General features: G+C 47.1%; 1 protein-coding gene across 1 annotated transcript in view; it reads right to left on the bottom strand.

Annotated features, from left to right (window-relative positions):
• The window catches only part of LOC144820278 (uncharacterized), a 988,894-nt gene that overhangs the window by 166,545 nt on the left and 809,658 nt on the right, over positions 1-12,691 (bottom strand). The gene's annotated exons all lie outside the window — the stretch shown is intronic.

The raw sequence follows: 12,691 nt of genomic DNA, 5'->3' as shown, positions 1-12,691 counted from the left end.
CCTAAGGCTTGTCACACTTCCAAACTCATGCAACAGCCGCAGCAGCCCCAACTCGCAGAAAACTGCCCATATTGATAAAAAGAACAAACTCCAGGAAAAATCTGACTTTTGAAGGGAAACGTAGTAGGGCCCATCCAGAGGACTGAACAAGTAGTTAAGAACAGCTACTTCTGATGTTCCAATAATAGCATTTTTTTGTTGTGTAAGGCTATAGATCAGAACACATTAGAAAAATGTGGTACCCGGGGATTTCATAATTGCCATGACTGTGTCCAAACAGGGGTGGGGTGGTGAACAAAACAATGGATTAAACCTAGATCTTTGTGACCGGGATGAATGTCTGCATTGTTCAGTATTCCGTCCATAAATTGTTCCTTTTGCTTTTATTAAATAGCAGCAGTCAAGAATTTAAAACACTACAACTCCCAAGGAGATTACACCATGCTAGCCAAAGGGTAAATGAAACAGTATGCATCACAACCAATCAAATGAGCGTAACATGTAGGACCCATTAGCTTGACTACGAACAGCCCCTTTCTTGCTGCTGACAGTCAAGCTAACTAACATTACGTTGCATTGCTCAGAACAAATATGCTTTTAATTGGATGCTATGTTCTTACGGTTTGATATTTCTTTTGTGCAATAGGTTTCCGTTCTGGTGTTGTCGTGCGCTGGTGCTCTGTAGTGTGCGTCCCACGTTCGCCCTTTTGTGGCGCACTTCATTAGTGCCTCTCTAATGCTTAAATTGCTGTATTTGTTCCCACCTACTTTCTCATTTCCAGGGCCCCATACATCTTCCATGTTGCTCCAATCAACGACTGCTGCTGACTCGAAGTTCAGCCACTCCCACGGGCAGGGCCGTTGCTAGGCATGGGCAGCGTGGGCAGCTGCCCAGGGCCCCACGCCGGCTCGCAGCCAGGGGGCCTCGCGCTTTCATAAACTTCAGAGTTTGGAGGCCCAGGGGATTTTGATCAATAGCTGCGGGCTGGTCCGTCTCTTTTAATCGCTGCATCTCCATGAGGATAGCAGCGATCAGACACGTAATTAAAGAGCCCTCCGCTGTGAAGTGCGCCCTGCCCCGGTTTGAGTGAAAAGCAGGATAACATGCAGGGCGCAGAACAAAAGGTAGAATGACTGCGCCTCACAATGAAAACCACTCAGCTCACCCAGGATGAGGGAAAGGAGCACAGAGGTGAATGAAAGGGGTACGAAAAACGGAACAAAGTGAGAGGGGGCGGGGGAGCAGATCGGTGTGAGTACAGCAGCTACTGGTGCACAAAGAGGAGCACAATCCGAATGTAAAATTGGCTGGACTAGGGCTTGAAGTGTGCTGGCTGCCTCTTCTTTACCTGGTGGTTAATAAAAATGGACATTGAAACAGGCCCCTATCGGACCCTATATTCATTTCCTTTACTTTACCTGCAAAAGCAATGATCCTGCATCTGCACAATAATTGTATAACACAGTGGCCGGGTTGGACTGTCATTAGGGCAATCAGGCAGTGTGTGATGGTCTAATCTGTCAGGTTAGTATGTGACCTGTTTTTTGGGCAGTTTGGTTGCCTGCTTTATGGTCAGATGAGCGAATTTCTTATGTTAATTTTAATGATATTAAAACAAACATTGTCTGCAGCAAAATCAAATTTATGCAGTCTCCCATACCTAAACAGCATGTCTTTACAAGTTAAAAACTGCCCTAATTTTGAAACATGGGACACTTTTCTCGCTAACTAATTCACTAATGGGGCCACTTTTATTTTAGTGCCACGCCTATTTCCTGACCCAGTCTCACACTGCATGATAGAGTAATCCATGGCAGCGATTTTGTTCCTGTTTATATTTCACATGCTTTACTTAATCTTGCATTCCCCAAGAGTGTTAGCTCTGTCCAGGATGTGTGTTTCTGTATTTCATTTCACAGTATTTTACTCTTGTATGGGGCACACATCGTATTGAGTCGCCTCCACGTGTTTAGAACGGGCTACAGTGGAGTGCTTTGGATTTGGGGATGCAGGCAGTACAACTTTCACACTGCCTGTCTGTGGGTCAAACAAGTGTCCAGAATACATGGTCATTCAATACATGGCCTCTCTGAAGAGCACACTGAGCAACGGTTCTGTATTCCAGTTGCAGTTGGTATTCTGTGCAAATGTGTGTGAAGTAGGTACTCATTGGTCAAAACAGTGACAGGGTGAAGGTAAAATAATGTATTGTTGTTACTCATTTATCTTAAACAGCCATTGACAAAAAAACAAGACCCTTGTCTGTTTTTAAATGTAAGTCAGCTGTTGTCATATTTCTTGATTCAATCACAGAAAGCGGAGGGAAAGATGAGAAAAAGAGTAAAGCATTGAGGCGAAGGTTAATTTAAAAGAGTCATCATCAACAGGGCCGGACTGGGAACGAAAACCAGCCCTGGCAAACTACTCGGGCCATTGGGGGTGCGACAGAGCTCTTTGCCGGGCCGGTTTCCGGCCGATTTTGTTACAGAGCCGATTTTGCAGCTATGCTGCAAAAACGGTCCTGTAACAAAAACGCCCGCCAGGGGCCCAAAACCAGCCCCCACCCTTGCGGCGCACCGGGGAATTGCCCGGTGCCCGCAACGGCCAGTCCGGCCCTGATCATCAACAAGAAATGGTAAGATGATCCAGGAGGATGGAAGGGGAGAGGTGGATGTAAATGAAGCAGAACAAGGAAAGTAATGAGGCTGGGGGAGAGATTAGAGTTGAAGGGGAGTGTATGGATAAGATGTGTGGTAGAGACAGAACCAGCAAGGGAACATAAGCAGAGTGGAGAGAGAAGTATTGCTGAGAGATGGATGAAAGAAAGCAGGACCACTGAAAGATGTCAGAGGTTGGGCGGGATGAGACCGGAGAGGTGGAAGTTTGAAGGGTCAGAAACAGCAAGAGAAATTTGAATCCTAGAAAAAAGAAGTCAACTTCCAAATCTCTTTTATAAAACATAATTTACTCATTAACAATGTGCTGGCTTCTGACAACTCTAGGAGTTTGAAGTAGCATCTGTGCTGTATCAAATGATTTGTGGTGGACTCTTGATCTTATAGTTAGATCAGCCTTAATACTACTAAAAGTCAGTACCACATTTGACACTGTTTCTCAGCCAGTGCTTATAAATCAACTAGTACAATCTGGAATGTAAGTATCCCCCTGGTGTGGTTTACCTGTATCCGATTTGAGAAATCGGAAACAATTCACTCACCACCTATTTCTATTATGTTCTAAACCTCTGAATTGTGGAATTTATTGGGCCTCCACTTTTCAATCTATATGATTCCCAGTTAGTCTTACTCATACAGTACTTTGATTTCTTGCTGATATCCAGCGCACATTGATACCCAAACATGACTTCTCTCATTAGCAATCTGTCTTTGCCCAAGAACATATTTGGACTTGTACGCTAACACTTGATTTCTGAATGAAGACAAATCCATTAAAACCTTAAAGTGACAATTCAAGGGTTCTCATTTTTAAATGATCTCATACCATATGGTGCTCTCTTTGTTGGCTGGTGGAGCTGGGTCAATCGCCCACATTGGTTGAGTCAGCAAAAAAAAATCTTTGATTCATTTTCCTGCATCTTCTCTTTTTTATTCGGAACAGATTAACCATGTTTCATCCACTTGCTTTACTACATCCATAAGCATTACAAAATCATCAATTTTTTCCCCTCACTATAGTGAAGCTGTTGTGCAGTCAGTTATCTTCTCATTAGATTATTATGCCCTCTCTCTTGGGCTTCCCGCCTTTTCGCATTCAGTACCCTTCAAATCATTCAGGACCGTGCTAGGCAACTCATCTGAGACTGCTGCATTACAATTCTATTTCTTCTCACCTTTCCGCTGTATGCTGTGTTTTTTAATTGAAACCCTTCATCTGCCAGGCACTATCTATTTGTCATTGTGCACTGCATTAAAAGGGTCCTCTCTTTCGACAGCACTCCGTACTGCGCATTCCAGAATCCCATACTCTGTGCCATCAAAACTCCTGTATCATCCTAAAATTTAGATGGCCCTGATTGGAGACAGAGCCTTCTCCTTTCTAGTTGTGCTGGACTGAGACTCTCTCACTCTTGAGCTATGGCGGGACTCCAATTTTTGGGAAAAACACTTAAAACTGTCCTTTCTCCACATTAGTAAAGTCTGCACCTCTCCTTTGGAGCACTCTTAGTGCCAGAATGCCAGATTTGCATATCATTTTCATTCATCCCATTCAAGAGAACAAGAACTAGGTTAAATTCATTTAATGTATATCCACTTATTAGAGATTTAAAATATATGTACGTATTTTATTAGGACTTTTAAAGCTATTTCTAACCATTTTACTTATATCAAAACTAGGTAAGTTGCTTCTTGCAAATCGGCTTCAAACAATGCCATATAATTAATGTCCAATTGATATTACCTCCTATGAGGTCACTTCCGGTCAGGTTAAATCTTATGCAAATTATAGGGGCCTCGCATGTTCCTATTCCGCCCGGAGCCCCACAAACCCTAGGACCGGCCCTGCCACAGGGCATGGCAGTTGTTCCTGCCTCAGTTTTTTCGGCTCCTGATTCACTGTCCACATGCCTATTGAGAGGAACTTTTTTCTCCTTCTCCCACTGAGAAATGAACCCCTTTTCTGTCCAATTCCTCTTATATAGCAATTTTGGGTCACCTTGGAGTCACTCTGGATGACCATGGGGGCATTTGGAATTGGTTATCTATAGCATTAGTGCAGACATTGTATAAGAATTCCGTGGCTAAAACTGACGGGCTTTTTTTTCGGGGCACGCGTCTGGGTTGCCCACTTTCCCCTCTGCGGTTTGCTCTGTATATAGAGCCTTATATAAGGCACCTGGTGATGAACCAGGACATACAGCCAATTAGATTAAATGGCATTGAGCTTAAAGTAACGCTTACGCGGATGAAATAGCAGTTCATGCTACTAACCCAAGTATAGCCATCAATCTTCTATCTAGTGAGGCAGAAAAATTTGGCACATTCAGGGCATAAGCTCAATCTCTCAAAAACACAAATTCTTTAGTTTTAAAACATCTACCCCCTTAATGGGAGTTATGGCTATCGCCACCTATCTTGGTATACAGCTTAGTCAGGTGGAAAATGTTACACTTGATTATGAGCTGCTTTTAAAGATAGTTGCTACTAAGCTACGGCATCAGCTTCCCTCAAGTATCCTGGGACGATGCAATATCATTAAAATTAATATTATACCCAAATTTATTTATTTATTTTGCTCTATACCACTGTGGGGGGTTGCCGATCTATTTTTTAGACGTCTTGAGGGGGAAATTGGCAGTTTCATATGGGGGTACAGGAGGGATAGACAAGCTATCTGGTATATGAAACTATGGGCAAGGAGGATTCAAGTTGCTGGATTTAAAATTGTATTTTTGTGCTTCGTTCATGGGTCGGATCCAAAGCTGATTGACTGGGAGTAAACCTGGGGGAGTGCAGAGGGTATCAATTAGCACTTAAATATTTGGTATGCAATGCATAAGTTAGTTGACCCTAACTATTTCAAGAGGGTTAGATTTAAGGTGAGAATGGACATGGTTCAGGTTTGGCTGGAAATCTGCATTAGGTTTTCTTTACCAACTGTTCATTCTATTGCTGCATTGTGGGGAAATTCATCACTTCCTTACATTCCACAAGTGTGGGGCAAACCTGGGGGAATATGGGCCTATATAACTTTGGCCAGTTGTTTGACACACAAGGGCTTCGGTATTTGTACCTCACTTCAGGAAATATTTGGGCTTCTGCAGAGTTTTTTTTTTTTTTTTTAAATATCTCCAGGTTAGGGACTTTTTCCTTCATAAATGTGAGTACAATAAGGAGCAAGAGAACTCCACAATCCTTGTGTCTCTGTATCAACCTTTAAGAGAGTTAGGCGAGTGCAAAATAAATAGAATAGGTCAGGATATATTATAGGGAGTATGACAGTGCATAGATGGCGTCAAGGTGGAGGCAGCGGTTAGTGACTATAGTAACTTACTGAAATACAGGAAACACTAGATCGCTCATTAATATTGGTCAGCCTAAAATGATGGCAATTTAAGACGGTTTATGCTTCATCATACGCCTGAGTGCATTTCTAAGTGGGCCTCATTCAGCAATTCGTCATGGTCATATTGTCCCAAGTGTCCTCTGTATGCTGCTGATATAGTGCATATGTTTGTAGAGTGTCCTGGGCTAAAAGAGTTCTGGGATAGTCGTTTCCAAATAATATCTATACAGTTGGGACTAGAATTCAGCTTAAATTGTAAAGAAATACTAATTGGCCTGAAACCCGAAGGGCACTCCAATCTCTGGTCTCTAATTTCAATCGTCATAATAAATGCATACTTCTATATTGCTAAGGTTTGGATAGACTCGCACCACCCAGTGCCGGAATTCTGGGCCATGCTCCGACAGATTTTTGAATGTGAAATTACAGTCGCTAAGGCCAGAGTACCGAGAGCAGTAAAAAAAGGTGGAGAGAATCTGGCATCAACTTCAGTGGCTGTAGTATTCTGTACTATACCTCCTTGCTGTCATATGAACCCAAACGACGTAAGCATTTTTCGCATATAATTCGTACACTTTTGTTTCTTTACGAATTTTCCTCTACCTTCCTCTCGTGATTTTTTTCTTTATAATCCCTCTGTGTCTTAATTTGGGAATTGCATGTAACGTTTGTATAATTATCTGGCAAACATGAAGTAATACCTAGATTGCTCTGATTTGTGAGGTAAAATGCAATAAAAATATTAAAACATTTTTTTTTTAAGAAAGTTACAACACATCAGCATTAAAGCAAGCCTAGGGGCGGTGTGCTAAGGAATTTATGACATTCAAATCCTCAATGTTACCTAGGGTGTAGATTGTGAGGGTAGCAATATTAAAGTGTTATTTTTCCTTAGACTTGTGATATATTCAATCTTTTTTTTTTTTTGAGCATTTGGGTCATTTTATTTTTATTTATTTTTTGGTTAAAAACTTTTATTGAGCAATCAGATAAAAAGTACAAAGATGGGCCTACAACCACACGGGCTGGCCGCTAAGTCGCAAAGCACGACACATGAAGTACACAATCATTTCCGTGGCCAGACCGAAATCATAGAGTAAAATTGCTCCAGACATTGGACAGGACACAACAATTTTATATATGAAACATTAAAATAACGAACACCAAACAAGGCTAATGCAGCAATCAAGTCAGCCCGGATGTCAGAGGGGAAGGCCACTAATCAGGAAAATAAAGTTAAATCAATGAGACTCGGCAAGGCCGGGGGGGGGGGGGGGGGAGAGCAGGGAGGACAGGAAAATTCTAGAACAGAATGAAAAATTTCGGGAACGTCAGCCTAGGGAGACAGGGTAACATCGGAGGTGGCAACCAAGGGAGGGGTACAAATTTCTCCACGATATGCATTCCATTGACCCCAAATTTTCGTCCACGCCCTGGGTCTGCCCCTAGCCACATAGACGGTCTTCTCTCGGAACATGGACCAGTCCATGTTATCCTCCCACACCGAAACGTCTGGAGGTCGGGAAGCGCCACAAAGTTGCGCAATGTCACGCCTCGCGACCATGTAACCCAAGGTCGCCCATCTAGTCTGGGACACAGAGTAATCGGAGGGTTCCCACACGTTCAGCAGGCATCGTCGGGCCTCAGGCCGCAGGGCAACACCAGTCACATCAGTCATTACCGCAAGCACATCCACCCAGTAGGCAGCCACCACAGGGCACTCCCAAAGTATATGCATAAAGGTAGCGCTCATCCCACAGCCACGCTTACATAAGCCATCCGGGGAAAAGCCCATTACAACCAGACGCGGACCAGTCACATACACCCGGTGGAGGATCTTAAGTTGCACCAAACGAAGACGGGCGGGAATGGCGACCTCCTTCGGAGAGGAGAGTGCCGACTGCCAATCCTCGTCATCTAATTCCAATCCGTCACCGACCCACATCTCCCTGAGTCGGACCAACAAATCAGCGCGATTATGAATCAATTTTTTGTAAATAAGGGAGATGGTGCTGTCGGGCAGGTGTCCATCTAGTATACGATCTTCAAGGGGGGAGGACTCGGGCAGGGCCACATCAGGAGTCAGAACTGAGGCCAGGGCGTGCCGGACCTGCAGATACCGGAAAAACTCTCTATCACTCAAGCCGTATTCTGCCTTAAGGGCCTGGAATGACTTCACGCTACCATTCACACAAACATCACCCACCTTACAAATCCCAATCATATCCCAGCGTTCAAAGCCCTTAGTAGACCAGAGAAACCCCAAACGTTCAGAAGCATAAAGCAGAGTCGCCAGCCTCAGTCGATTCTCCCATCCCAAACTCACATTCGCGGCGCGCCACACGTTGACTGCGGTCCTGGACGGGCCCGTAAGATGGCGCCCGGCCGATCTAGAATAAAGCGCTCTATTAAAGTCCCCTCCCGGCAGCTGGAACCTATCCATCTCAAATGCCGGATCGCGACCCGGCGAATACATCGCGTGGTTAATGGCAGATAGCTGGGCGGCCCAGTAATATCTCTTGATGTCGGGGAGCGCCATGCCCCCGTCGTACCAAGGGATGGTAAGTTTCGCAAGGGCTATACGTGGACGCCCATCCCAAATCAGTTGTCTTTGCAGACTCTCGATCTCTCTGAAATAGGTAGCGGGGATGTCGTCATAAGAATTTTGAAGTGCGTAGAGGAACCGCGGCAAGGACATCATTTTAAAAAGAGCTGCCCTACCCAGAGGAGATAGGGGTAACTTACGCCAACGGGCCACATCCAGTCGCAGTCTAAGAAGCGGGGGGAGGAGATTACGCTCAAACCGGAGTGAGGGGTGCAGGGTAATAAAAATCCCCAAATACTTGAAGCCAGACTGGACTACCTGGATAGGAAATCTGTCCGGCAAAGGGGGCAAAACACCCGAAAGAACATACACACAAGACTTAGCCCAGTTAATAACAAGGCCCGAGTTAGCGCTGAACGAAGTAAGAACATCAAATAAGACATTTAAAGATTTACGCGGGGAGGTAAGATATAGAAGAATGTCGTCCGCGTAAAGAGAGACGCGGTCCTCAAAGTCCGGTGACCAACGGATCCCTTTGAGTGAAGGCTCCCATCGAAGCCACGCAGCTAACGGTTCCAAGGCAAGCGCAAAAAGCAATGGAGACAAGGGGCAACCCTGACGGGTCCCCCTACCAAGGAAGAAGGGGACAGAAACTCTACCGTTCACCACTACCTGCGCTAAGGGTTCAACGTACAACAACTTCACCCAACCAATAAACTCAGGTCCAAAACCAAATTTTTCGAGAGCTGCCCAAAGATAGGGCCACTCGACAGTGTCAAAGGCCATCGAGGCGTCTAATGAGGCCAAAATGGCCGGCTCCGTCAGAAGCCCCGCCCTCGCAACAGCACCGTGGAGACGACGTAGGTTAAGAGCCGTGTTGCGATGTGGGATAAATCCGGACTGATCCGGATGAACCAAGCCACTAATGACCGTCAGTAGGCGGGTCGCCAGGAGCTTAGCCAGGACCTTAGGCTCAACATTTAACAGGGAAATGGGCCTATAAGACGAACAAAGGTCCCGCGGTTTCCCGTCTTTGGGAATTACGACTATCGTAGCCAGACGCTGGTCATACGGGAGAATACCCCGTTCCCGGGACTCCAAAAACATGGCACAAAGATAGGGCGCTACCCTGTCAGGGCGTAGCTTGTACAGCTCAATTGGCAACCCATTCGGGCCCAAGGCCTTGCCCGAACGGAGCGAACGAATGGCAGTCGCTATCTCATCCGTAGTAAAAGGGGACTCCAACGAGACACGATCTAGATCGGAAACACTGGGCAAAGCTATATCGCGCAACAAAAGGCGAGAGTCAGCCACATCCCGTCCAGACACAGGGGTATAAACCACACGAAAATACTCTGCAAAACATTCAACTATTCCAACCGGGTCTGTCACTTCAACACCATTCGACGACTGAATCACAGGCACCACACGATTCGCCCTCTCTTTCTTATCCAACCACGCCAACAATTTACCCGCTTTGTCCCCATCATACAGACGACCCTGCTGTTCCCGGAACATCAGTTTAGCCGCATCCGTGACCAGGGACTTATAAGCAAATTGTTTCAAACCCAGGGCGTGGAGTTTATCAGAGGTGACATCTGACTCTAAGTCGGCCTCCCTCTCCGCAATCTCTCTCTCAAGGTCCACCACCTCCCGATTCCTAGCCTTCTTGGATTCAGCAATAAGGGAAAGGGCCTGCCCACGAATCACTGTCTTAAAGGCTTCCCACAGGGATACCGCAGAGGAAACGGACCCCTCGTTGTCTAAAAAATAGGCATCCAAAGACTTAGTCAAAAGGTTGCGGGTCTCAGGGGAGGTAAGGTACCAGGGGTTAATAGGAGCCACTCGGCCCGCCGCCTCCACCCCAAACTCAAAACAAAGCCAGAGCGGAGAATGATCGGAGATGCCCCGGGGGAGGTGTCTGATCTCACGCACCGCCGGCGTCTGCGCCGCGGGCATCAGGAAATAATCCAGTCTAGACAGACTCCCATGGGCCCCCGAATGGAAAGTGTATTGAAGCTGGGTAGGATGCAGAAGCCTCCAGCAATCCACCAAGCCAAACGTGTCCAAAAACCCACCCAGCCACTGGTGGGCTGAAGGAGTATCCCTAGGGGGGTAACGATCATGTAGACCGGAGATCACAGAATTAAAGTCGCCTGCAATAAAGAGAGTACTATCAGGGAGGTTCAACAACACACGGCCCAAATCGAAAAAGGTAGAAGTCTGTAGGCCGGGGGGTACATAAACAGTAAACAAGGAGAGGGTACGACCCTCATAACGACCCACGAGGACAGCATAACGCCCCCGATCATCAAGGATCACATCATCAATAGCTAGGGGGAGGGAAGCCCGAACAAGGATACCCACCCCCCTGGAACCCGTGGTAAACCCTGAATGTGCGGCAAGGCGATATCCCCACCTATTCATCGCACGACAAGTATTGCCCACCAAATGAGTTTCCTGTAGAAAAACAATATCTGGAGATAAACGGCGTAGACATTTTAACACCACACTCCGCTCAATGCGATCTCCCAGACCATTAACATTCCACGAAACAAACCTCAACCCGCTACCCCCATCCCACACAGCAACGCCGAAACCCCTCTGCAATGAGCATGACATAAAAAACATCAGAAGCAAGATTGAGTCGCCTTGAGAACATAACACACAAACATCGAACATCCCAACCACCCACCCCCCAACAATCAAGAAAACACCCCCCACCCTGCACCCCTGCAAAATGCTAAAAAGCCACCCCAACATGCAGTGTGCCTGTCGCCCAAGAACCCCCATTCTACAAAAAGAACCCCGGAGGAGGAAAGGCTCAGGCCCACCCGCCACCCCGAGCAAGACAGATAATGAAGAGAACACACAAACAGTAGAGGCACTGAGGCATAGAATCCCTGAAAAGTTTACTCTATACGAGGGCCCAGGTGCAGACGAATTGTTCAGCTCTCCACACCACCCTCAGCACCACCCGGGTGGGCGGCGGACTCAGTCGCAGGAGGTCGGTCAGGCAGAGAGTCCAGCCAGTCACACACAGAATCAGGCCGATCAAAGAAGAAGGTTCGGTCCTTGTATTCAACGCGCAGCCTGGTCGGAAAAAGCATAGCGTAGCGTAGCCCCATGTCTCGGAGACGTTTCTTGACACCACAGAAGCCCATACGCTGTTTCTGGACCTGTTGAGAAAAGTCCGGATAAAAGTTCACCGTGGCGTTCTCAAAGGCCTCGGCGGGGCACCTGGCTTACCCTGGCCCCCCGGAACACGATGGGCACGCTCCACTGCGAAAAATTTACTCAGACCAGACGGAGAGAGGTAGTTCTGGATCAAGTCCTCAACAAGGAGATCAACAGAGTGAGGTTCTGGATTCTCCGGAACTCCGACCACGCGCACATTACAGCGACGTGCCCTGTTCTCAAAGTCCTCCAAGCGCCGGGTCATGAAATCGTTCACCCTACGGAGGTTACCGATCTCCGTCTGTATCTCCGAGACGTCTTCCGTGAGGCCGGACGACTTGAGATCCAATGACTTCACCTTCTCATTGGTTTTCGACAGGTCGGCTCGAATCAAGGTCACATCAATGGCCACGGTGTCAATTTTGTGGGCCAAAGCTTCATATTGTTGGCCTATCGTCCCCTTCATACCGGAAATGGCGCCCATGATGTCCTGCAAGGACGGCTCCGTTGACGCGTCCACAATGTGGTCAGCAATACTTGATCCGGGCAGGGCGGCTCCGGGGGACCCCTTTGTATGGGTGTAGCGGTCCATAACGTTAGACTGGACCGGGCCCCCACGCAGGGGTGTCTTGGTCTTCCGAGTCTCCCGGTCCCCTCTGCCTGCCATGCTAGAACTGCGTCACCAGGAGATTTACCAGGCTTGATGGAATGGCCACAGGAAAATAGGGCCTCGGGACCAAAGAGCCGCTGCTAGGGTACCACCAGTATAGGGCCAGCAGATAGGAGAATAAACCAGCCAAAGGCCCGACAGCCGTCTCGCGCCCCAGATCCAGCCCAGGCCAGGCTCCCCTGCCAGATGTCTCAGTCTGAGGCAGAAACGAAACCGAAACTTAAGAGGGGGACCCACAAGCCGAATCCCCCTGCCGCTGTTGTTCAACTCCAAG

Source organism: Lissotriton helveticus, chromosome 2_1 (genome assembly GCF_964261635.1).
Source record: "Lissotriton helveticus chromosome 2_1, aLisHel1.1, whole genome shotgun sequence".
In the NCBI taxonomy this organism is placed as follows: domain Eukaryota; kingdom Metazoa; phylum Chordata; class Amphibia; order Caudata; family Salamandridae; genus Lissotriton; species Lissotriton helveticus.
The sequence above is the reverse complement of the archived record's forward strand: the minus strand, read 5'-3'. Positions and strand labels throughout refer to the sequence as shown.